At 44.4% G+C, this 25,871-nt stretch overlaps 2 protein-coding genes and 1 long non-coding RNA gene across 4 annotated transcripts in view; 2 read left to right on the top strand and 1 right to left on the bottom strand.

Annotated features, from left to right (window-relative positions):
- The window catches only part of NMD3 (NMD3 ribosome export adaptor), a 119,449-nt gene extending 102,989 nt beyond the window's left edge, over window positions 1-16,460 (bottom strand). Inside the window, exon 1 of the mRNA XM_056565075.1 lies at window positions 16,305-16,460. The gene's annotated coding sequence lies outside the window, so the exon portion shown is untranslated. The remainder of the gene's footprint in view (window positions 1-16,304) is intronic.
- The window catches only part of PPM1L (protein phosphatase, Mg2+/Mn2+ dependent 1L), a 267,713-nt gene that overhangs the window by 8,878 nt on the left and 232,964 nt on the right, over window positions 1-25,871 (top strand). The gene's annotated exons all lie outside the window — the stretch shown is intronic.
- Window positions 17,609-24,171, top strand: LOC130361729 (uncharacterized). Its single transcript, XR_008891128.1, has 3 exons — window positions 17,609-17,760; window positions 18,619-18,730; window positions 24,037-24,171. It is a non-coding gene; the product is annotated as an uncharacterized LOC130361729 (long non-coding RNA).

The following is a 25,871-nucleotide window of genomic DNA, read 5'->3' as shown; positions in this document are numbered from 1 at the left end:
ATCTCTAGTCTCCAACCTGCGGACCTCCAGATGTTGCAAAACTACAACTCCCAGCATGCCCGGACAGCCAACGGCTGTCCGGGCATGCTGGGAGTTGTAGTTGTGCAACATCTGGAGGTCCGCAGGTTGGAGACCACTGCTCTAAACAAACGCCGGGTGCAGCTGGGAGATCGCGAGGGTCCCCAGCAGCATGACCCCTGCGATCAGACATCCCATATCCAAAAGGATAGGAGATAAGATAAGATATCTAGGGGCGGAGTACCCCTTTAAGTAAACAGTGCATCACTACAAACCAAAGGTGGGACTCGCATTTATCAGCCATTTATGGTATATCACATTAAAATGCTATGAATGTCTAGATGGGAATAATCTGGTAAAGTTATGGTAATAAATAAAGGCATTACAAACAAAGCTGAACCCTGACAATTGACAGATGCTTGCGTTACTTCAGCCGAGTATTTAGCCCCTATTTGTAGATGCGGTTACCTGCGTGAGTCATGTTGTCCAGGTATCATTCTGACATAAACATTATAAAAAGTGATGTCACCTCAGAGTGATGGTCTGTGACAGCCGACAACCCACATTTTAGGCTTCAATGCCGTATACACTGACAAGCTGGGTGAGAAGCAGCGGGGACATTGTAATTGCTTATACCGGTGACATTGGAAACATTTTAGCGCATCCAATGATTTCACTTTGGAAATGACTTATCAAGGAGAGAGCCGCAGAGCTTTTCATTGATTTTGTTTTTGCCGTTGTACTTTATTAGTGCTTTAAATTTCCTTCAGCTGCTGTGTGAGATCAGGTATCGGGATGCCTTCCTGGAAAGCCAAGCAGGACATGGCTTTGTACGTACTGGAGCTATGCAAAGCATCTACAACCACAGTAAGCATCTGACGAATTATGACAGGTCATTTCATGTTTTATTATGAGAGGGTTTCCATCTCTGAGTTCTTGGAAAATGCCATAAAGCCCTCCTGACTTGTCTTCATAACAAGTTATACACAAAATGTTAGAATATAAGTACTGTTCTAAATTAGGGTACAAACATACTGACCCTCATTTACTGAGGTCTTTCCAACATTTGTTGGGTTTATTTGTGACAAAATGCAGTGGAAAAACCCATAAATCCAACCAAACTTATATAAATCTTTACAAAAGGGTTGTGGCAACAAATTTACATAAGAAACCTACATATTTATTAACCCCTTAAGGACATAGCATTTTTCCGTTTTTGCATTTTTTTTCAATTTTTCCTCCTCACCTTTAAAAAAAATCATGACCCTTTTCAATTTTGCACCTAAAAATCCATATGATGGCTTATTTTTTGCGCCACAAATTCTACTTTGTAATGATATCAGCCATTTTACCCAAAAATCTACGGCGAAACTAAAAAAAATTAAAATGATTGTGCGACAAAATTTAAGAAAAACGCCATTTGGTAAATTTTGGGGACTTCAGTTTCTACGCAGTACATTTTTCGGTAAAAATAACACCTTATCTTTATTCTGTAGGTCCATACGATTAAAATGATACCCTACTTATATCGGTTTGATTTTGTCGTACTTCTGGAAAAAATCATTATTACATGCAGGAAAATTAATACGTTTAAAGTTGTCATCTTCTGACCCCTATAAGTTTTTTATTTTTCTGCATAGGGGGCGGTATGAGGGCTCATTTTTTGCGCTGTGATCTGAAGTTTGATACCTGTTTGTTTTGATCAGACTTTTCAATCGCTTTTTATTCATTTTTTTAATGGTATAAAAAGTTACCAAAATGCGCTATTTTGGACTTTATTTTGGAATTTTTTTGCGCGTACGCCATTGGCCGTGCGGTTTAATTAATCATATATTTTTATAGTTCGTAGATTTACGCATGCAGCAATACCACATATGTTAATTTTTATTTACACATATTTGTTTTAATGAGAAAAGGGGGGTGATTCAAACTTTTATTAGGGGAGGGGTTAAATCATCTTTATTAACTTTTTTTTTTTCAAAATTTTTTTTGCCAATGTTATAGCCCCCAATTCATAGCTTTATCAGTGTTATCGCCGCTTGACTGCTCCTGCCTGGATCTCAAGCACGGAGCAGTTATTCAGTGATCGGTCGCGGAGGAGGCAGGTAAGGGGCCCACCTCGTGCATCCTAGCAGATTGGGACACCGCGCCTTCACCACAGACGTCCCGATTAGCCCGACTGAGCGGGAAGCTCTCAATTTTGATCGCCGCATCTAAAGAGTTAATACCGGACATCTGCCTGAACGGTTATGTCTGGCATTAGCCACGGGTCCTGGCTGCTGATAGGAGCCAGGACTGTGCGGATATGATGCGAGTTTAGCTCCTGAGCTCACTTCATAACCCTGCCGTGCCGCATCGCCGTTTAGAAGCAGCGTTTTGTGGCAAGGGGTTAAAGGAGTACTTCGGGATGTTAAAATTTATATCCTAGCCTAAGGATAGGGGAATAGTGTCAGATCGCAGGGGTCCGACCCCTGGGACCCCCACTCCCACACTCCGCCCCAGCTCTCTGCATGAAAAGAGCCATGTCGACCACAGCACAAAGCAGCTTCCATGCAGCTCAATGGGAGAGTCGGAGATATAGTGGCTCTCCCATAGAGGTGCATTGAGAGGGCATGTCGGACACCACTTCTTGTGGTTCAGGAGGAGAGCCAGGGCGCCGTTGGGGAAATCACGAGAGGTCCCAGAGTTCAGACACTTATCCTCTATCCTTAGGATAGGGGATACATTTTTTGATCCTGGAGTACTCCTTAAAGGGCTACATTTTTGTTAATCAACTGGTGCCAGAAAGTTAAACAGATTTGGAAATCACTTCTATTTAAAAATCTTAATCCTTCCAGTACTTATCAGCTGCTGTATACTACAGAGGAAGCTGTATAGTTCTTTTCTCTCTGACCACAGTGCTCTCTGCTGACACCTCTGTCCATGTCAGGAACTGTCCAGTGCAGGAGAGGTTTGCTATGGGGATTTTCTTTTGCTCTGGACAGTTCTTGACATGGACAAAGGTGTCAGCAGAGAGCACTGTGGTCAGACAGAAAGGAGAAAAAAAAAAAGAACTTCCTCTGTATTATACAGCAGCTGATAAGTACTGGAAGGATTAAGAATTTTTTTAATAGAAGTAATTTACAAATCTGTTTATCTTTCTGGCACCAGTTAATTAAAAAAAAATTTTTTTTCCAGGGGAGTACCCCTTTAAGCCAAGATTCTCACCCCTCAGCAGTTGGACCTTCCAGATATAATTCTCCTCATGCGTCATTTGTTTTCACTTGTGTGTTGCCATAAATGTATTTGTTGCAGCTGAGCCTGACACATAGTGATGTGATGAGACGATGACCAACACGTTTCAGTGAGGAGGGAGACATCTGGACGAGGCCGGCACTGCTGCACATGAAGTCAACGTTCCAGGATTAGGCACTTGAACCCTGACACAAGGGACAACATTTTCCTTTATTCCTTAACCTAAGACCCTGACCTGCATTTGCACATTGACATCACGCCAGCTTGATTTATTTCCCGCCATTTCACAAATAAGACTTTTTTTTTTTCTGTTGGCTACATAGGAAATAAAAGAAAGCAAAATTGGGGCTTGTTCCATCAGACAACATAACCATATTACAGCGGTATTCTCTCTATGAGCATTGTTTTTAGGGATGCACTAGTACCATTTTTTTAAGACTAAGTACAAGTACCGAATTTTTTTTTATCACAAGTATCCACTGATACAAATGACTGATATTCTCCTGAACGCTCAGCCGGTTACTCCCTGTCACGTCTCCCTGCCCCCCCATTCCATCTGCTGATTGTTTTTTGACACTGGATTTCCAAGGATTGTCAGGAAGAGGGTCTTCATGAAATTATGGAACACCCTTGCACTAAATCTTTTTTTAGCGTGTTGTGTTATTGTATTTTTCGCCATATAAGATGCTCCGGCACATAAGACGCACCCAATTTTAAAGGATGAAAATCTAGGTAAAAAAGATTCTGAACCAAATATAGTGTAAAGTATTGGACAGTGATCTTCAACCTGCGGACCTCCAGATGTTGCAAAACTACAACTCCCAGCATGCCCGGACAGCCAAGGGCTGTCCGTGCATTCTGGGAGTTGTAGTTTTGCAACATCTGGAGGTCCGCAGGTTAAAGACCACTGGTATAGGAGGTAATACTCACGTGTCCCCGCCGCTCCGGACCCGTCACCGCTGTCCTGGTTTTCGCCCTCCATCGCTGTCGCCGCGCTCCGGAACGTCTCTGCTGCCCGGTATCCTCGCTTTCCGTTGCCGCCATCACGCCGCTACGCACGCCGCTCCTATTGGATGATGGGACGGCGTGCGCAACGACGTGATGGCGACGAAGCAGAGCGCCGGCCATGCAGGGGATCCCGGCACGGAGCAGACACCGAGGAGGCAGGTAAGGTCCCTCCCGGTGTCCTGTAAGCTGTTTGGGACGCCGCGATTTCACCGCAGCAGTCCCGAACAGCCCGACTGAGCAGCCGGGTTAGTGTCACTTTCTCTTCAGACGCGGCGGTCAGCTTTGATCGCCGTGTCTGAAGGGTTAATACGGGGCATCACCACGATCGGTGATGTCCTGTTTTAGCCGCGGGTCCTGTGATGGCCGCAGGGACCGCCGCGATAGGTCAGGGTTTTAATGTGTATTTGCCATATAAGACGCACCAACTTTTCCCCCAGCAGTTTTTGGGGAAGAAAAAGTGCGTCTTATACGGTGAAAAATACGGTATTTCTGCAATCTTAAGAATGCTGGACCTGCATTACTTCTGGTGATACAATCTCCACTGTTGCTGGTACTGCTAACGTGCAAACACACACCCCAGTGAAATGATCAATCAGAATGGGCATTCACTGGTAAACCCCCTGTATTACTGAAGCGTATGCACTGAATTCCTGTCTGGTAGCGCCTCCCTACAGTACAGGGAGGTATTACATCTTCTGTACTACTCATTATCTTTATTTTTGGTAGGCAAGTTCTGAAGGCATTTTTTTTTTTGCTTTAGTTTTGCTCATGTGCTACATATTTCTCATACTATCACAGGGGGTTGATGAATTTGGAGCACAAAGGTAAAACACCAAAGTTGCAGCTGTGTCTTTTGTGAGACCTATTTGCGACTTTTTTATTAAATTTGCTCACGTTTTGCTAAAGAAAAAAAAAGGAAATAAATAAAAAAAAAGTTCCCCTACACCAAATAAAGTGGAAACCTCTCTAGTCACACACACACACCCCAATTTCAGACATGCTGATATGAACGAGTTCTGCATTGGCGCTCAGGCATGAACATGTTCCTGTTGAGCTGACTAATCATTACACCCCGAAAAACTCTCCTCAAAACTATCTATTCTTCTCAAGCCTTATCTACTTTTGCACATTTACTAAAAATTAGGGATCGACCGATTATAGGTTTGGTCGATAATATCAGCCGATAATCACGATTTTGGGCATTATCCGTATCGGCAATTACCTTGCCGATAATCCCCCGCACCGCCCCCACCGCATCGCGACCGCCCCCCCCCACGACCCGCCGCACCGCGTCTCACACCCCCCCCACCCTGGCCCCATTGCCTCCCCCATCCCCGGTTTTATAATTACCGGGGCCCAGGGTCCACGCTACTTCTGGCTCCTGCTGCGTCCTGTGTTACGCTGTGCACAATGACGAGTGACGCGACGCAACGTCACCGTCAGTGCGCACAGTAAAAGCTCAGGAGGACGCCACCGGAGCCAGATGTAGAGTGGACCCCGGGCCCCGGGAACAGGTAATTATAAAACCGGGGATGGGGGAGGCAATGGGGGCGGTGCGGTGGGGGGTGCGGCGCGGTGGGGCGGTAGGGTTCGCGGAGCGGTGGGGCGGTTGCGGTGGCGGTGATAGGACTCAGGAGGACCCCCGGACAGGCAGGGGGAGAGTAGCGGGTGGCGGCGGCGGTCTCTGGCCCGCAAAAGCCGCTGCAGTTCATTGATTTAAAGCGCCCGCTTTAAATCAATGATCTGCTGCGGTGTTGTGGAGGGATAAATAGCCGATAACTTATACTGGAATATCGGTATAAGTTATCGGCTATCGGCCCCAACCTCCACAGATTATCGGTATCGGCCCTAAAAAAAACGATATCGGTCGATTCCTACTAAAAATGTTCTCTACCTTGATGATTATTGCCCATGTTCAGAGGGAGCATCTAGAGCTAAGCGATAAATAGGGCCTTCATTATTGGCACCATAGCAGCCACATACATCTCACAATGTACACGTATTTGGCATTACTATGCCCAGGGGAGCTACAAAATGAATCAACATCTGCTCCAGTTTTAAATAATAAAAAAGCCCAAATGGAACCCGCAAATAACAAAACAGAAACATTTGGAGTAAAAAAAAAAACAAAAGGTGAAATTATGCTCTTGTCACAAAGGCCCAAAACACCCCTAATCATGAAGGGGTTAAAGAGTTTATCCAGCCTGTAATGGCTTGTTCTTTAGGACAGGCCATCAGTATTGAAGGGGTTCTAACTCTTGTCACCCCCTACTTGAAGGCACCATGATTTTCGTGTGAACGCTTAAAGGGGTACTCCGGTGAAAACATTTTTTTTTTTAAATCAACTCGTGCCAGAACATTAAACAGATTTGTAAATTACTTCTATTTAAAAATCTTAATCCTTCCAGTACTTATCAGCTGCTGTATGCTCTAGGGAAAGTTCTTTTCTTTTTAAATGTATTTTCTGTCTGACCACAGTGCTCTTCTGACACCTCTGTTTGTCTCAGGAACTGTTCAGAGGAGGAGAGGTTTGCTATAGGGATTTGCTCCTTCTGTTGACAGTTCCTGGGACAGGCAGAGGTGTCAGCAGAGAGCACTGTGGTCAGACAGAAAGGAAATTTAAAAAGAAAAGAACTTCCTGTGGAGCATACAGCAGCTGATAAGTACTGAAAGGATTAAGATTTTTTAATAGAAGTAATTTACAAATCTGTTTAACTTTCTGGCACCAGTTGATTAAAAAAAAAATGTTTTTCACCGGAGTACCCCTTTAAGCCTCTTCAGTGCTTACCGCTTAAGTTAGGGAAATGATATCTTAAATTATGCTTTATGGAAAGTTACATTCTATTAGATCTGACACAATAGAGGGCTTTGAGAAAACATGGAAACCCCGGATGGCCAAGATACCTCTTATTTCTTTATATCCTCAAATCTCTATCCTTGCTATAGGATACTGACTTTCTGCATTTACCTGCATTGATTTTTTTTTTCTTTATTGTTTTCTATTATATTGATTCGTTCTCGATATAACTGTTCTGCTTTTGTTTTTTGTTTGCTTATTGCACTAAACTTGTTAGTTTTGCTCCTCTGCGAGGGGTTTATATGCTTTTCTATGTTAATATTGTTTTATTCTCCAGTAAAAAATATTTATTAAAACTAAGATAGTGACCACTTTTGTACACTTTTGTACTTTTTTTTTTTTTTTTTAACTAATACTCTGCTGCATTGGCAAAAACATGGTATCAAAGAATCCAAACTTGCATAACTGTTACTTTACAAAGAATCCAGAAAGTTTCATATACGAAGCAGTCTGTAGGCATAAACACTGAAGAGCGCTCCCTGAAGAAGGTCAGCGAAACATGTTGGAGGAGTACTGGGGCTTCTTCATCATGGTCGGATTTACCTTGTGTTCCGGCTGTATATAATTATTTTTAGTACTTGTCATTTTGGATTGGTACAAGTATCATTATTTGGTGCTTTATTCTGCATTAGGCAGTTCTTCTATATTACTTGTGGGGGTACACAATAATTCTCCTGCTAACTTGCCACCTTACAGAATTCAATGTAATTCAGGTTACAGCAGTAACATACACTAATTCTATATACCACAACTATTAGGCATGTGAAATTCCGGCTTCATCATTCTCATTATACTCCTATTCCTTGATACTCTTGCACTTTACTTACAGACTTGAATTATGCTGCATTATGAATTTTTGTTTACATTTTGATCAATTATATTGCCGTGGTGTATACTGATGTATTGTTAACATCTTCATTCATTTATTGTTGCATTGTTTAGCATCCAACTTCCACCCACCTGTAGTGCAGCTTACACCCAACCTTCCACCCACCTGTAGTGCAGCTTACACCCACCTGTAGTGCAGCTTACACCCACCTTACACCCACCTGTAGTGCAGCTGTATTTTTATAGCCCTTTAGTCTGTCTTTTTGTCTTTATGTTTTTATGGTATACTTGTGACTGCATTTTGATAAATAAACTGTTTGGTTTCATCATTTGGTGGGATTTGATTATATGATATTGTGAAACAGTGGTGTTATAGGTTCTGTAGGCTTGCTCGGCCCTTGTTTTTGTCTTTTTTTGTTGGATGAGCTTCCTATGTGGGTTATGTGAAGAGGCTGCAGCGCTCACACAAGTATCAAGTACACCCATCAGAAATCTGATCAGGGGGTCAAAGGTCAAACCCCTACAAATGCACATACTTTTGTCCTAAAAATAAGCATTATAGAAGTCTGAAAACCCCTTGTTAGATCACTTTTATATATGTGTTTGATCAAGTCTGCTAGTTCCTGTAATATATACTAGCTTCTACTTTAGTCTTTTTAAAGGGTTATTCCGGCTTTATACATCTTATCCCCTATCCAAAGGACATGATCGCAGGGGTCCCAGGCGCTGCCTCCGAGACGTGACGTCACTGCCACGCCCCTACTTGACTTCACGCCACGCCTCCTTCCATTCATGTCTATGGGAGGGGGCGTGACGGCCATCATGCCCCCTCCCATAGACATGAATGGAGGGGGCATGGTAGAACGTCACGTGGGGCGTGATCGTGACATCATGTCTCGGACTCGGAGGCAGCACCTGGCACAGAATGCGTTGGGACCCCTGAGATCATACATCTTATCCCATGTACTTTGGATAGGGGATACAATTTTAAAGCCGGTATACCCCCTTTAACGCTGCTCTTTTCTCTTATACTAGCAATTGCTCATTCCAAACTTTAGTCTTGGAGGAATAATTTGGTTGCGCTGTCAGGTTACTGGGAGATTTAGCATTTCTTTCTCTAGCTTCATCTGTTTTTCTATATATTTAACTGGGTTTCAGCAAAAGACGTAGTCGGATTCTATTGGCCATTGGACAAGTCTTGTAATTCAGCCTAGATCACAGCCATTTATAGTATATCAAAGACGACATTTGTCTCCATCCATTTGATTTTGTTTTATCTGCATGACGTGATAATGTAATGGAGCTTTCACTCCAGCAGATGTATACGTCTTGTTCTCAGCCGAGCCAATTAATGGGAAACTGACACCCCATTCCGGCAACAATGCGACATGCTATGGGGAGAATAAACTGCTGAATAGGAGATAAAGAATGCCGCACATCAGGACCCACCATTTTATGTTTTACCTATAACATCTGTCTATCACAAGCCATTGTGTACTGCATTGTTGATTCATGTATAATTCTGAGGAAATGATTCGCAGCACTCACCAGCCAGCTAAAAACTTTGGCTTTATTGAAGAGTCTAAAGGTACATAACAGGGGAGGGAGCACAAACAGCAGGCACATCACAGCAATGGCCGTATGGTGCTCTAGGCACTACTTCCGACTGTGCAACCGACTGCTGAGAGCACGAAATGTCTCTGTGACGTGCCTGTTTTGTACTCCCTCCCCTGCCATGTACCCTTCTTGTTCATTTGCTTGTTTACCAGTCACAGAGCACCCCATGGCACTTCAACCACCTTCATCCATTATATGGCTCTCCTCTACCAGGTACCCCTCAGTGTGTAGTGTGGGACCCTATTTTTTTTACATAAAGAGTACCTCTCACGGTCTTGTTAAATGTTATAATCCTCCCAGTTCACTTCCCCCATCATGATAAACCACCCCCTGCCTTTATTTTTATTATTTTTTAGTTTTCTACCTTGATATTATTCTGTATTTTCTGCTTTGTCTCAGTCACATTCACAGACTGGGAAGGGGTGTTTCCCAGCAGGCGTGACATAATCTGCATCCATATAGGGGAGAACTTCCTACCTCACTCTGCTACACACAGCCCAGAGCACTTCAGTGTGAGATGAGCTATGGTTGGCTGAGGCTGCACACATCCCCCTCAGCACTCTAGACTGTATTTCCTGATTTTAGACTTCTGCCAGGCCAGCAGGAGTCCAAAGTCTGTGCAAGAGATGGGGGGAAATGTGCTCTGGACAAGTAGGGAGACACCTAGTGGAAGCTTTTTAATACACAAATGAAACATAGAAAACTTCATTAAACTAAGTACATTAGAAATATTTTTTATTTACCATAAGGAGTGCAATAGTAAAAATTCGTTTTAATGGCAGTGTCCATTTAACCTACATAGGACTGATGATAACTAATAAAAAGTATTGGAAATAAAGGATCAACTAGCAGTCAGATTAATTAAAAGTATATTGTTGGTGGTATCATATAACTTGGTTTGTGAGAAAATGATGTGATAGTCTAAGGTCACTAAGGCTGCATTCACACCATTTTTTTGCAATACAGTTCCCGTATCAGGTTTTTGATGAAAAAAGGGATTCCTCAAAACCGTACTAAACTGTATCAAATCGTGTGTACAAATTTTAACCCGTATACAGTTAAAAACTGTATACTGTTTGAAAAATTATATCCGGTTGCATCCGTTTTATAATTAAAAAAATATATGTATGTTTTTAACTTTTCACTCCATTATGAATAAAGTTTCATTTGTTTGATTGAAATTCCAAGAAAAAAACTTTGCACCCTTAGGCAGTGTTTAGCTTCATGGGTTCTGTTTGTAACAAAACTATGACAGTTATGCCAGATTCCTTTCAAATGTATACAGTGGTCCCTCAAGTTACAATATTAATTGGTTCCAGGGTGACCATTGTATGTTGAAACCATTGTATGTTGAGACCATAACTCTATGGAAACTGGTAATTGGTTCTAAAGGCACCAAAATGTCATCCAAAAATAGGAAAAAGTCAGAATTAAAGAAAAATAAGTAGATAACTAATATAGATAAAGCAAATCCTTACGTATAAAAGTAAGAAAGATCTGCTGGGAGCTGTAAATCACTTTCTATGTCAGTGTTTCCCAAGCAGGGAGCCTCCAGCTGTTGCAAAACTACAACTCCCAGCATGCCCGGACAGCCTTTGGTTGTCCGGACATGCTGGGAATTGTAGTTTTGCAACAGCTGGGGGCACCCTGCTTGGGAAACACTGGTCTATGCAGAGGACAGGAGCTTCTTCAGGGTCCTGTTCAGTAAACAAAATGTCCTAAAAAAGTAACATGGAGTCGCCCTATCCTGGTGTCCAAAGGAGAAGCTAACCCTGGTACAGGTAGATTGTACAGAACATGTAGTATTTCTCTGTACTGTAGGGGGCGCTACCAGACATCAGTCAGTGCATACACTTCAGTAATACAGAGGTTTTACCAGTAAATTGCCCATCCCGATTGGTCAGTTCTTCCGGCCAAAGATCTGGACAGTCCGTAACATTGTATGTTGAGTCTGGTTTCAACTTACGATGGTCCAAAAAAAGACCATTGTATGTTGAAACTATTGTATGTTGAGGCCATTGTAAGTTGAGGGATCACTGTACTAGCAAATCCCAACAGACCCCATTGACTTTACTAAGGTTCTATCAGGGTTCTAGTACTTTAGAAGGCAAGTGTTTTTCTTACTGTCAAGAAAACTGGAAAGTCTGAGGAGCAAACAGCAGTCAAAGAGGCGGCATTGCTTCTCATCAGTTGGGTTTTGTATGAACAGAGCTAAGAAGTGGCCATGTTCCTCCAATACACATTTTATGGTCGGTGGGATCAGCCAAAGTCAGCAGGTTCGATGTTTAAAGGGGTACTCCGCTGCTCAGCGTTTGAAACAAACTGTTCTGAATGCTGGAGCCGATGCTGTGAGCTTGTGACGTCATAGCCCCGCCCCCTCATGACATCACGCCCCGCTCCCTCAATGCAAGTTTATGGGAGGGGGCGTTGTTCCAAATGCTGAGCAGCGGAGTACCCCTTTAATGTGTCTACCATTTTGATAATGTTTTTAGGTGCTAAAGAGAGTTTATTTATTATATATATAGTATTACACTATAGTTTATAGTATTAGTAGATAGGTATGTTTTGTAATAACATTTATTTATAAACCTTTCACATTGATTACAACTCATGCCTTGTCACTGTAGCATTAGATGCATTAGATAAGATAACTTCCCTCCATGTGATAGCCTATGTGATTCCTTTACAAAAGATTCTGCTGCACCGTGCATACAGGGGAATTTCCGCAGTAAAAAACGTCTACTGACAAAATTGCAATTCTGCCCTCCGCAGAAAGAGTTGACATGTTAAAGGGGTACTCCGGCACTTAGACATCTTATTTCCTATCCATAGAATAGGGGATAAAATGCCTGATCGCGGGGGTCCCGCCGCTGGGGAACCCCATGATCTTGCATGCCGCACCCCGTTAAAATCAGTCCCCGGACTTGTTCGTTCCGGGTCTGATTACTGTCGATCACGGGGCCGGAGCATTGTGACGTCACGGCCCCGCCCCCGTGTGACATCACGCTCCGCCCCTCAATGCAAGCCTATGGGAGGGGGCGTGACAGCTGGAATGGAATGCTCCGGGGACTGATTGTAATGGGGTGCTGCGTGCAAGATCACGGGGTTCCCCAGCGGCGGGACCCCCACGATCAGGCATTTTATCCCCTATCCTTTGGATAGGGGATAAGATGTCTAAGCACCGGAGTACCCCTTTAATTCTTTCTGTAGAATCCATTTGGAAATGCATTGCCGTCCATGGAGAAGGCGCATTTTCTAGTGTTGGCATGTTCTCCAGGCACCTGCTGTTTACAGATTGTCTGCCGGACGATAAATTCTGTCATGACCCAACATGTTTTCCACATTAAATCTACATGGAATTTTGAAATCTGCATCCGAAAAACCCACATCAATAATGCCTATATGATTTAAGAAAAATATTTCGGCACAGCATAGGTGCGAATTTGTGCCGCATGAATAGAGTCTTATGATGGCCGTCGGCTGCTGTTTTGATTGCTTTCTCCATATGGTTGTGCAATGGGAGAATGTTGTCAGTCAGAGGTAGGTAGGTGGGTGGGCAGGAGGGTGCCTGCATCTCATGAATACACAGGCTTTGTGCTCACAGCATGCTGCAACTGCGAGTTTAACCAAACGAAAGCCTATTGACAGGAGACAGGTTTCTTTTAATGGATTGTAAGATAATGCATGGTTTCCTATTTTTCGCCTGTCATTCACCGCTCCATTGTTAGCATTCATCATAGTAATGGAAGTTCCCCATTCAAAATAATGATGAATTACTGTAAAAGACTTGTCTCAGGAAAGACTCCTGTATTCCCCTTTGCCGGATCTACCATATACTCTACAATTGTTGACCTGTTATGTAACCTCCAGCTCAGCACAAGATGCACACACTTCTGTAAAGCCGCTGTTTATTTCAGAAAGTCTCTTGGGAGACTTTTCAAGTAGATGGCACAGGGGCAGGTGCAGGTTGTAACCTCTCTGTGAAGCTAGGTCTGGGCGGTATATCGGTTCATACCGAATACAGAAATTTTTGTGCTGCACGATATGAATTTTAACCCATACCGCAATACCGGTTTGGCCCCTCCCCCTCGGGAATGAATGATCAGCCCAGCGCTGCGCTGTCTCCACATCGGGGAACTAATCATATGTGACCTGCGAGCGCTGTTCTGCCCCCCCCCCCATTAATTATCAGCCCAGCGCTGCTACTCACATATGCCACCCGCAAACGCTGCCCTCCTGGTCCTCCTGTTTGTTGCTGCCGCCGGCGCTGACCCTCTATACCAGTGGTCTTCAACCTCCAGATGTTGCAAAACTATAACTCCCAGCCGTTGGCTGTCCGGGCATGCTGGGAGTTGTAGTTTTGCAACATCTGGAGGTCCACAAATTGCAAACCACTGCTCTATACTGTATCCCTATGCCCGGGCTGCAAAAGGTAAACAAAATAAACTTTAACCCACCTTCCCCGTCGGTCCGGACTTGCTTCCCAGGGAATGGAACGTCTGGTGATCGGTTGAGCCCACTGTCATGTAAGAAGCCGGCTTCTTACATGACAGTGGGCTCAGCCTATTACCGGCCGGGGCGGAACATCGCTGCGGCCGTTGATGGGCTGACGGTTGTCCGACGTTCACGTCCCCAGCGTAAGGCCGACGTCGGAACATGCTTTAGTTCATTTTGTTTACCTTTTGCAGCCCAGGCATAGGGATACTGCACAGTTTAGAGAGTGTCAGCGCCGGCGGCCGCAACAAACAGGAGGACGAGGAGGCAGCGCTTGCGGGTGACGGGAGTAGTATCCCCATGGGCTGATAATTAATTTTGGGGGCGAGGGGGAGGGGGGGTAATATCGTTATATACCGTGGAACCGCCATAAGTTACAAAAATACCGCGATACACATATTTGCCCATACAGTCCAGCCCTACTGTAGCATATTCTGCAGAACCCTACAAAGGGGACATGGGCCCCAGGGCCTTTTCAACCACTGCCACTTGTCATTGGCTGGGGCGACAGCTGGTTAGTGATGGCAGATGTTTTTATGGATGTCATTTATAGGCTTCTGCGTCCATAAGAAGCAATTTTCCTGCTGTAAACTGGTTAGCCTTCACAAATAGCCGTGTAAGACTCCGGTAGACCGCCGTCTCAAAGCAAAGCAAATCTACCAATGATTTGTAAACTGATGATTATTTTTTTAGCCATTTTCCAGTCTCCAGCGAAACACAATACACAAAGCGTCAAGTGTTAATTGCCGCCCACTGTACTTCTTGCGTATGAAAGCTAGCCCTTCCCGTTCTTGACAATTCAAAGCAATTTTCCAGCTCTCCACGCTATTATGTTTTCATTTCTGTACATATTTTTGCACCTTTAGTCAAGCTTAAATTTTCAATTCAAGATTCTCTCATCTAAAAGAGTCAAGGACTGACAGGTAGCGCATAAAAGGGATTCCATCTTTGTAAACTGGCAATTGATCTTGTATTTCTGAGTACACAGAAGGCATATGCAAACACCCAGGGATGTATTCAGAGGATCGCAGATGGCATTAGGAGGTTTTACTTGAGAGTGGGATTTAGCTGCTGTATCTCTCATTTAAAACAACAGAAAGACTAGCACAGGGGAAGTGTCGTGCAAATGTGTGGCTCTAAAAGCCTATTGGGATGTAATCTGCAGGACTGCTATGGTAAATGACAGCTTGGGAGATAAACTGCAGAATTGGTGCCCTCGATTAAACTACTTCTAGATTGCATCTAGTTTCTTCTCAAGCCAGCAGCACATTGCCTGCCAAAAACATGCCTCAAGTGGGAGCGTACAGAAGTGAGCGGAGAGAAGCAGGTACACGAAAGATTATCTGACGACGTAGTACATTGTTTTCATCCCAAAAGTCGAATGTTTCAATCCTGATGACATCAAAGAGGCCCATGGGTCTTGATGCAACCCTAATCTCCATTTTACCCCTCCATTCTTAAAGTGTACCTGACCTGCATAGTTTTGTTAGATTAACCCTTCAGACTGGTGACAACTTGATTTTAGTGCCCCCCTCCTGTTATTGACCCCCTGAGAGTCCCCTCCATAGAATACAGCTGTTTCACATTCTCTCCAGATTGAAGGGGGGGGGGGGGGGGGTTGAGTGGAGCTATAGTGTTTGGGGTAGTACACACACAGTTACTTTTCCCTTACTTTTTTAGCCAGTCACAGCACAATACCTACTCCTTACTGCAATGCTATGACATGGTGCTGGTGAATCTACATTAGACTGAATAGGCTGCAATGGAAGACGCGCGGGTAAGCTGCTTATGTGAATGTACTCTAAAGGTCTATTCACATGGCAGAATTTCCACACATCCGCACCAATTATGCTTCCGCATTCATTTGGTTGGTTTCTGGCATGTGCGGAATCCATACGGAAATTTAGAAGTTTGAATGAGAGTGCAGAATCCCATAGAAGTCTATTGGGCTTTAATGCGGGAATTCTGCCATGTGAATAGACCCTGACACAGCTAGCACCCTCAAGTAACAGCATGGGCACAACTCCTACATCTAAATTAAACTGGAATACTATAATAATGTTGACATGACAGTACAGCATCAGCACCTTTACCATTAAAAAACAGGTTCTTACATCTCAAAGCAATCCATAAAGGGGTACTCCGGTACCACAGTTTTATGGTTATCTAGCGTGTTTGTAGCGAGTTTAGCACTTTTGTAATTCACATGTTATTCATCTGTCCACAGCATATATGTTTTTTTACTGACCTCTTTTCTGTGAGGGAAATTCAGTAGTTTTTTTGGTTGCTTTTTACTGTCGTCCACACTCACGGCCATGTTTGTTCACTGTCGTTGACAAGACGTCAGTGCTGCAGGCGTTGCTGTTTCTCTTTCTGTTGGAATGGTTTCGCCCCTTTTCCACGCCCCTGTAATGAATATTCATTGAACTGTTGCGGGAGAATGGATGTCTCCTCCCGCTGTCGGCTTGCCCTGCGCCTAGCTCAAAATGTATACCCTGAATCAGCACTGTGGCTGACATGTAACCCCTTCCCGGCCATGGGGACCGTGCGCCCGCGGGGGGAATCAGGGGAATAGGCTATCATGATTCTCCCCCACAGGCAAACTGTCAGCTTCTAACCCCGCAGTCCCCACATCAGGGAATGAATTGTCACCTGCAGTGCGCTGTCCCCACATCAGGGAACTAATCAAATGTGACCCGCGGGCGCCGCTCTGCTTCCTGCCCTTCCACCCCCCTCTCCCCCCCCAAAGCGATGTCCCTGCAAGGGTTAAAGGACATCTGTACTGATGAATTTTACATATTCCTGTGCCTGGGCTGCAAAAATAAACAAAATAAACTTTGACTCACCTTCCTGCATTCCCCCCGTTGCTACGGTAACTGCCTCACGGTCCTCATGCTGATTCCTGTTGTGGACGGGAACGTCACAGAGCCGTCAGCATATCACCGGCCGCAGTGATGTCCCGCCTCTGCCGGTGATAGGCTGAGTGCACTGTCATGTAAGAAGCCGGCCGAGGCAGCATGAGGATCGCAGTGGAGGACTGTGAGGCCGTTACCGTAGCAATGGGGGAACGCAGGAAGGTGAGTCAAAGTTTCTTTTGTTTATTTTTTGCAGCCCGGGCACAGGAATATGTAAAATTCATCAGTACAGATGACCTTTAACCATTGCGGGGACATCGCTATGGGGGGGAGGGGTTTGGAAGCAGAGCATTGTCCGAGGATCACATATGATTAGTTCCCTAATTTGGGACAGCGTGCTGCGGATGACAATTCATTGGGGGGGGGGGGGGGGGGGGAGGAAAGCAGCGCCCGCGGGTCACATATGATTAGTTCCCTAAAGTGGGACAGCACGCTGCAGATGACAATTCCTTGGGGGGGGGGGGAGGGGGAAAGCAGCGCCTGCGGGTCACATATGATCAGTTCCCCCCACTGACCATTCATTCCCTGATGTGGGGACTGTGGGGTGAGTATACTAATGAGCAGGGCGGGGAAAGGGAGTGCTAAAGGGGAAAGACATTTTTTTTTAAAGCCGCCCACAAGCAGGGCTGAGCGGCAACGCAAAACAAGTTGGACAGGGCACTGAAAGAGGAGACAGGCTACAACGGAAATAGTTACACTACATGGACACACTTGTGCAAAGAAAGGAAAAGAAAGACAAACAAAGAGCGAGCACGAGACCAGAGATAACAAGAAAACTCACCTGCAAGGGTAAGTAGAAACTGAAAAAACACATTGGCCACCGGAGTACCCCTTTAATTTATATTTGTTCCAGAAAACAAGATACCCTGCAGATAAATGATAGCTAACAGGTTTCATGTGTGTGCAGGTACCAGAAAACATTCATTTTAGCTGTGCTTCATATCCAGGGGCTTCTATATAAATCTTTATATGTTAGGGAAGCAGGTCGGGACTTGATGAGTACTGCAGGATACTTATCACACTGCACTGCGGTGACACCACTTTCTTAGAATATAAGGACATTTAAATTCGAAATCTCAAAAAAACTATAATAGTGTAACCAGTGGGATTCCTACAGATTTGCACTATAGTGCTCTTAATTTTGGGGCATGTTTGTTAAAGGAAATACATTCTTCTTTTCATTTTTTTCCCCCTTGTTTTTCATAGCTAAGATGTCCTTCATAATGAATCCCACAGAGATAACCTACTTTATTTGTGGTCTCTATTGGGGAGATTTATCAAAACCTGTGCAGAGGAAGAGTGGTGCAGTTGCCCATAGCAACCAATCAGATTGCTTCTTTCATTTTCCACAGGCCTCTTTAGAGGCCTGTGGAAAACGAAAGAAGCAATCTGATTGGTTGCTATGGGCAACTGCACCACTCTTCCTCTGCACAGGTTTTGATAAATCTCCCCCTATATTACTATTTAATATAAGAGAAACACATCACAATTAGACATAAAAGAGCACTGCTAGAGATTACGTTGAATGGCATTATTATGTTGTATTCTTCAGTAAAATATATGGTATTGCTCACCACCTGGTAAGCTTTACCTTGCCGGACTGCATTCATACCTTACACAGTGTCATTTTCTTTCCACTCTACCCAGCTGGCAATGGGCATTCAATGAGGTTACACAGTGAGGACAGCTTCCATCAGAATTGCTCGTTACACTGTGTATATTCATTTCGGCATTGAGTAGCAGATCAAGAAGCTAAAAGGTGATCACCCCTTTCTACCTCCTCAACATAGGAGAAAACTGAAGCCTAGGATGGCAGAAATAGTAAATTCATCAGTTTAACCCCTTGGGCTGCACGATATGAATTTTCCCCCATACCGCAATACCGGTTGGGCCCCTCCCCCTCGGGAATGTATTATCAGCCCAGCGCAGTGCTGTCCCCACAACGGGGAACTAACCCTATGTTACCCGCCAGCGCTGTTCTGCCCCCCCCCCCCCAATTAATGATCAGCCCAGCGGGGTACTACTCACAGATGTCAAGCGCTGCCCTCCTCCTCTTTGTTGGGGGCCGCCGGGCACTGGAACACCCTGTACGCCAGTGGTCTCCAACCTGCGGACCTCCAGCTGTTGCAAAACTACAACTCCCAGCATGCCTGGACAGCCGTTGGCTGTCCGGGCATGCTGGGAGTTGTAGTTTTGCAACAGCTGGAGGTCCGCAGGTTTGAGACCACTGCTGTATTCCTATGCCCGGGCTGCAAAAGATACAGAAAATAAACTTTTAATTCACTCACCTCGGCCGCACGTCAGCCTATCACCGGCCGTTAACTGTCCGGGCATGCTGGGAGTTGTAGTTTTGCATCAACTGGAGGTCCGCAGGTTGGAGACCACTGGCGTACAGTGAGTTCCATCGCCGGCTGCCCCCAACAAAAAGGAGGAGGGCAGTGCTTGACATATGTGAGTAGTACCCCGCTGGGCTGATCATTAATTGGGGGGAGCAGAACAGCGCTGGCTGGTCACATGATTTGGGGGGGGGGAGCCGAACAGCACGCGCGGGTCACATGATTTTGGGGGGGGGGGTTTGAAAATACCGTTATATACCGTGGAACCGCCGTAAGTTAAAAAAATACCGTGATACACATATTTGGTCATACCGCCCAGCCTTAGCATAACCCTTTCAATTTTGCACCTACAGACCCAGATGATGGCTTGTTTTTTGCGCCACCAATTCTACATTGTAATGACATCAGTCATTTTACCCAAAAATCTACAGCGAAACCAAAAAATAAATATTTGTGGGACAAAATTACATTTGGGTACTTCAGTTTCTACGCAGTGCATTTTTCTGTAAAAATGACACCTTCTCTTCATTCTGTAGGTCCATACGATTAAAATGATACCCTACTTATATCGGTTTGATTTTGTTTTACTTCTGGTAAAAATCATAACTACATGCACAATTAAAACGTTTAAAAATGTCCTCTTCTTACCCCTATAACTTTTTTATTTTTCTGCATAGGGGGATGTATGAGGGTTCAATTTTTACGTTGTGATCTGCAGTTTTTATTGGTACCATTTTTTATTTTGATCAGACTTTTTGATAGCTTCTTATAACATTTTTTATGGTAAAAAAAAAGTTACCAAAAATACGTTATTTTGGACTTTGGTATTTTTTTACGCGTACGCCATTGACCGTGTGGTTTAATTAATGATATATTTTTATAGTTCAGAAATTTACGCACACGGCGATATGATTATATTTATTTACATATAGTTTGTTTTTTTAAATGGGAAAAGGAGGGTGATTCAAACTTTTCTTAGGAGAAGGGGTTAAATCACATTTATTAACTTTTTTACACTTTTTTTTATTTTTGCAATTTTATAGCCACATAGGGGACTATAAAATGCAATACCTTGATTGCAGACACTGATCAATGCTATGCCATCAGCCTGACTGAGCTGCCGGGAGTGCTTTTTTTTAAACTATAGAATCAATTTTGATCGCCGTGTTTAAAGGGTTAATACCGGGCATCACTGCGATCGGTGATGTCCGGTATTAGCCAAGGGTCCCGGCTATTGTTAGCCGCTGGGACCGACCCACTGCGTGACCCTGCGTTATTGCAAGGGAGCGAGCGCACTGCGTACAGGTATGCCCTGTGTCCTTAAGAGGTTAAAAAAAAATTGTCATTTTTAAGAATTTTTAAAAAGTACCTGTCACCGAATAAACTGTTCTCAACTACCTCAGGCTATGTTCCCTAACTACTCTTAACACCCCTCCTGCCCTTAAAAAAAATTCTGAGCTTTAAAAATCTGTGTATGTTACCTTTCTTCTTGCTCACATAGTGCAATCTCCCAGCAGGAGAAAGTGGGTGTTACCCAGCAGCCATGACATCACTTAAGCCTGCTGGGGGACAACTTCCGCCATCACATTGTAGCAGTATTGTGATGAATAGAAGACCTCAGGCTCTCTGCATGTTTCAGTCTGTGCAACTTTCAGTCAGGATGCCAGTCTGTGTGTCTTTCTGTGAAAATCTGTGGAGCTTTCACTTTCTGTGCAGCTGACAATCAAGCTCAGTGCAGAGAAACACTTTTGTCTTTGGCTCAAAAACTGCAGTGGCAGTATTACAAAAACTGCCAGAAAAAAACCAAGTGGAATCATAGCCTAAAAGGTCTGTGGAGTTGCTAAGCCAAACTTCCATTTTTGACTATAAGCCCTCTATTTTTCCTCATTCTAAATCCAGCTCCAACTTAGCTCATGTATAATAACCACTTATAACAACATATTTATAGTAGCAAATGATTACATCATGCTTTCCATCACTATATATATATATATATATATATATATGAATGTATATGTGTATATATATATGTGTATACCGTATATACTCGAGTATAAGCCGAGTTTTTCAGCACGATTTTTCGTGCTGAAAACACCCCCCTCGGCTTATACTCGAGTGAACTCCCCCACCCACAGTGGTCTTCAACCTGCGGACCTCCAGAGGTTTCAAAACTACAACTCCCAGCAAGCCCGGACAGCCATCGGCTGTCCGGGCTTGCTGGGAGTTGTAGTTTTGAAACCTCCGGAGGTCCGCAGGTTGAAGACCACTGCGGCCTTCGACATCATCCAGCCCCCTCTCACCCCCCTTTAGTTCTGAGTACTCACCTCCGCTCGGCGCTGGTCCGGTCCTGCAGGACTGTCCGGTGAGGAGGTGGTCCGGTGGGATAGTGGTTCCGGGCTGCTATCTTCACCGGGGAGGCCTCTTCTAAGCGCTTCGGGCCCGGCCTCAGAATAGTCACGTTGCCTTGACAACGACGCAGAGGTGCGTTCATTGCCAACGTACTTCTGCGTCGTTGTCAAGGCAACGCCTCTATTCCGGGCCGGAAGCGCGGAGAAGAGGCGCCCCCGGTGAAGATAGCAGCCCGGAACCACTATCCCACCGGACCACCTCCTCTCCGGACAGCCCTGCAGGATCGGACCAGCGCCGAGCGGAGGTGAGTACTCAGAACTAAAGGGGGGTGAGAGGGGGCTGGATGATGTCGAAGGCCGCAGTGGTCTTCAACCTGTGGACCTCCGGAGGTTTCAAAACTACAACTCCCAGCAAGCCCGGACAGCCGATGGCTGCCCGGGCTTGCTGGGAGTTGTAGTTTTGAAACCTCTGGAGGTCCGCAGGTTGAAGACCACTGAGGGCGAATGATGACAAGGGGATGATGAAGGGGGGTGTGTGGGATGATGAAGGGGGGTGTGTGGGATGATGAAGGGGGGATGTGCGGGATGATAAGGGGATGATGAAGGGGGGATGTGTGGGATGATAAGGGGATGATGAAGGGGGGGATGTGTGGGATGATAAGGGGATGATGAAGGGGGGATGTGTGGGATGATAAGGGGATGATGAAGGGGGGATGTGTGGGATGATAAGGGGATGATAAGGGGATGATGAAGGGGGGGATGTGTGGGATGATGACAAGGGGATGATGATGAGGGTGTTAATGACGGGTCTGGATGATGACAGGGGGGGATGATGTATTTCCCACCCTAGGCTTATACTCGAGTCAATAACTTTTCCTGGGATTTTGGGTTGAAATTAGGGGTCTCGGCTTATACTCGGGTCGGCTTATACTCGAGTATATACGGTATATATATATATATATATATATATATATATATATATATATATATATATATATATATGTATGTTGCAGAGAGTTTTGGAGGGCACTGCTCGTTTTTTATTAGTGTATTCAGACCTAGGTAAAGGAGTGTTAATTGCAGTGTCAGGGGCCATAGCTGCTTTATTATACTTCACTGTCGGGGTGCTAAGTGAAAACGAGTACTAGTATACCATACAATATCGAGAAAGAATGATCACTTGCACTCACCGATCCTGTGACTTGCTGTGTGTCGGACGGTTACGTTGCACTGGGAGACGACTGGATGAGGGTGCTCAGAGGCTAACAGACGTTTTCGCGCACAGCCGTGCGCGAAAACGGCTGTTAGCCTCTGATCACCCTCATCCAGTCGTCTCCCAGCGCAATGGAACCGTCTGACACACAGCAAGTCACAGGATCGGTGAGTGCAAGTGATCATTCTTTCTCGATATTGTGTATATATATATATATATATATATATATATATATTATATATAGATATATTTCTAATTTGAAGTCAGCCTTAGAACCCCTGTGTAATATGCCAGCAATCAGACGTCTGACAAGCAAATGCTTGTTCTTCAGTCATGTTGTCAACCACCATTTGTCGTCCGCATGTTGCCCCTAGAGCATGTGCGGCCAACAGTTGACAGAAGAAAAGGGCCGAACAGAGAATCCAGTGATAATTTGTGTAGCCCTGCCCGTCCCATACCGACCCATGTAATAGGCTCAGTAAATAAGTGCCAATGTACAAGACAAATACACATTGCACGTTGGCGCATGTAATTGGGCCCTTATTTGCAACAAGGACAGCTGAAAAAAGAGGACAACTCCATAGCTGACTAGTGTGTGTTCAGCATTGCCATAGAGGGCTTGCAATGTGTTTTTTATGTCAGGCTATGCTGGTTGGAGGACTTGAGCACATGGAGAATAATAAAAAAATCAACATTGAATAAATCTGTATGCAGAGAGCTTAATGGCATCACAGCTGTATGGTAACCTGGAGTGCTGGTCACATGGCAAGATTGCATTTGATGATATTGCTGAAGAATCGCTGCCATCATCCCCGACCTTGTCTGCTTCACAGCTGTGTGAGCAGCTGACAACTCCAACCAGACAATCTACGTACGTGTCTTTAATGCTAAACCTCATTGAAATTATCCATACAACATTTTGCTGGCAACCATTAAAGCTCCTCTGGAGAGCTTTACAGTATTTGCTTTTGCACACAGAACTGATATGTTTCGCTTTTTCCTCTCCAACGTATAAGTCATCGACTTTGGAGCAGATCATCAAAAAAAAAATATTACCTAGAGCCCAAGCCTTTAATTTAAATAAATTTATATTGCTAAACTATGTTGGATAAGTAGTTTCTTCCAATAAACTCCCTCAACTAATGAATTTCTTTACTTTTTTACCTAGCAAGTAAGAAAAGCGCTGGAGGCCAGCGAGTGTTCACTCTGATAAGTCCGGACCCCATTATAGATTTTCTGTGGTCTGTCTCAGCCAAGGGCAAATTGGGATTTGCAATTAAATGGAGAAATACGTACAACAAGGGTCATTCAAAGCAGAGAAAAATGTAATGCATTGCCAAAGACAGCTGAAATAAGATGGTTATGTGATCCATGCAAAATGACCTGCAAACTTGTATCAATCCTCACCATGTGACATGATAAACTCCAATCACTTTCTTAGTAATTGTTTGCTCTGGTCTGTTTCGCCTCAGCCTAGTCCGGTCAGGATTTGGAATCATCTGTTCATTTCTGGCAGACTTTGCTTATTCTTCAATTATCAGGACTGGAATAATTGAGAACACAGTGTTATCGGTTTTACATGTTGTTGTCTTGTTTATTTGCTTCTTTAAGACTTATAGAGTGTCAGAAGGAAAGACTGTAAATTAAAGCAAATCCAGGTTGGCATTATTCCCGGGTGCTAGAGGAACATCACATTAAAGCGCAACTGTCATGAACTTGGGGCTATATACCCTACACACGGCTTTTGTACTGTGTGCAGATTGGGTCTACAGTACTGTTTTTACCTTAGTTCTCTCTGCTTTATCACCCCAAAAACGTTTTTGTAGCAGCTGCACACAGTCAGATAGGTGTGCCGCAAGGTTCGCTATGCCCCACCGGGGGTTATATTGCTCCAGGTTCATGACAGTTGTGCTTTAATATGGTCCAATGTAGAATGATCGGCGCTCCGCTATCAATTAATAGATGCTCACTGAAGGATATTTCAAGACCATAAACCATCAGGAAATCATCAGCATCACTTAAGCCTCTTATTTGCAGTTAAAATGTTTTTCCCCTATCCAAAAATGTGTGCAAGAATTTTTTATAGATGATCCAAAAATCTATGCCTAGTTGCAAAATTAGTAAGGTGATCCACTTTTTTAGGACATTGTTATCCACTCTTTGCAGGTACCGCACTTAAATGGGCAGTGTCAGATTCAAAAACATTTTATATGTTGTGCATTTTGGCAAAACATTAACCTTTCTAATATTCTTCATGTTATTTCCTTTTTATAGAAATCATGGCTTTGTCCAGGCTTAAGCACAGGCATGGACAATGTCCAGTAAGTAAGAGTGGGCTAGTACTCCTCTGTGCTGTCTCCTGTCTGATAGTACTCCTCTGTGCTCTCTCCTGTCTGATAGTACTCCTCTGTGCTGTCTCCTGTCTGATAGTACTCCTCTGTGCTCTCTCCTGTCTGATAGTACTCCTCTGTGCTCTCTCCTGTCTGATAGTACTCCTCTGTGCTGTCTCCTGTCTGATAGTACTCCTCTGTGCTGTCTCCTGTCTGATAGTACTCCTCTGTGCTCTCTCCTGTCTGATAGGACTCCTCTGTGCTCTCTCCTGTCTGATAGGACTCCTCTGTGCTCTCTCCTGTCTGATAGGACTCCTCTGTGATCTCTCCTGTCTGATAGGACTTCTCTGTGATCTCTCCTGTCTGATAGGACTCCTCTATGCTCTCTCCTGTCTGATAGGACTCCTCTGTGCTCTCTCCTGTCTGATAGGACTCCTCTATGCTCTCTCCTGTCTGATAGGACTCCTCTGTGCTGTCTCCTGTCTGATAGTACTCCTCTGTGCTCTCTCCTGTCTAATAGGACTCCTCTGTGCTCTCTCCTGTCTGATAGTACTCCTCTGTGCTCTCTCCTGTCTGATAGCACTCCTCTGTGCTCTCTCCTGTCTGATAGGTCTCCTCTATGCTCTCTCCTGTCTGATAGTACTCCTCTGTGCTCTCTCCTGTCTGATAGTAC

The sequence above is a fragment of the Hyla sarda genome, chromosome 3 (genome assembly GCF_029499605.1).
Source record: "Hyla sarda isolate aHylSar1 chromosome 3, aHylSar1.hap1, whole genome shotgun sequence".
NCBI lineage: Eukaryota > Metazoa > Chordata > Amphibia > Anura > Hylidae > Hyla > Hyla sarda.
Note: the sequence above shows the minus strand (reverse complement) of the source record. Positions and strands in the feature narration are given on the sequence as shown.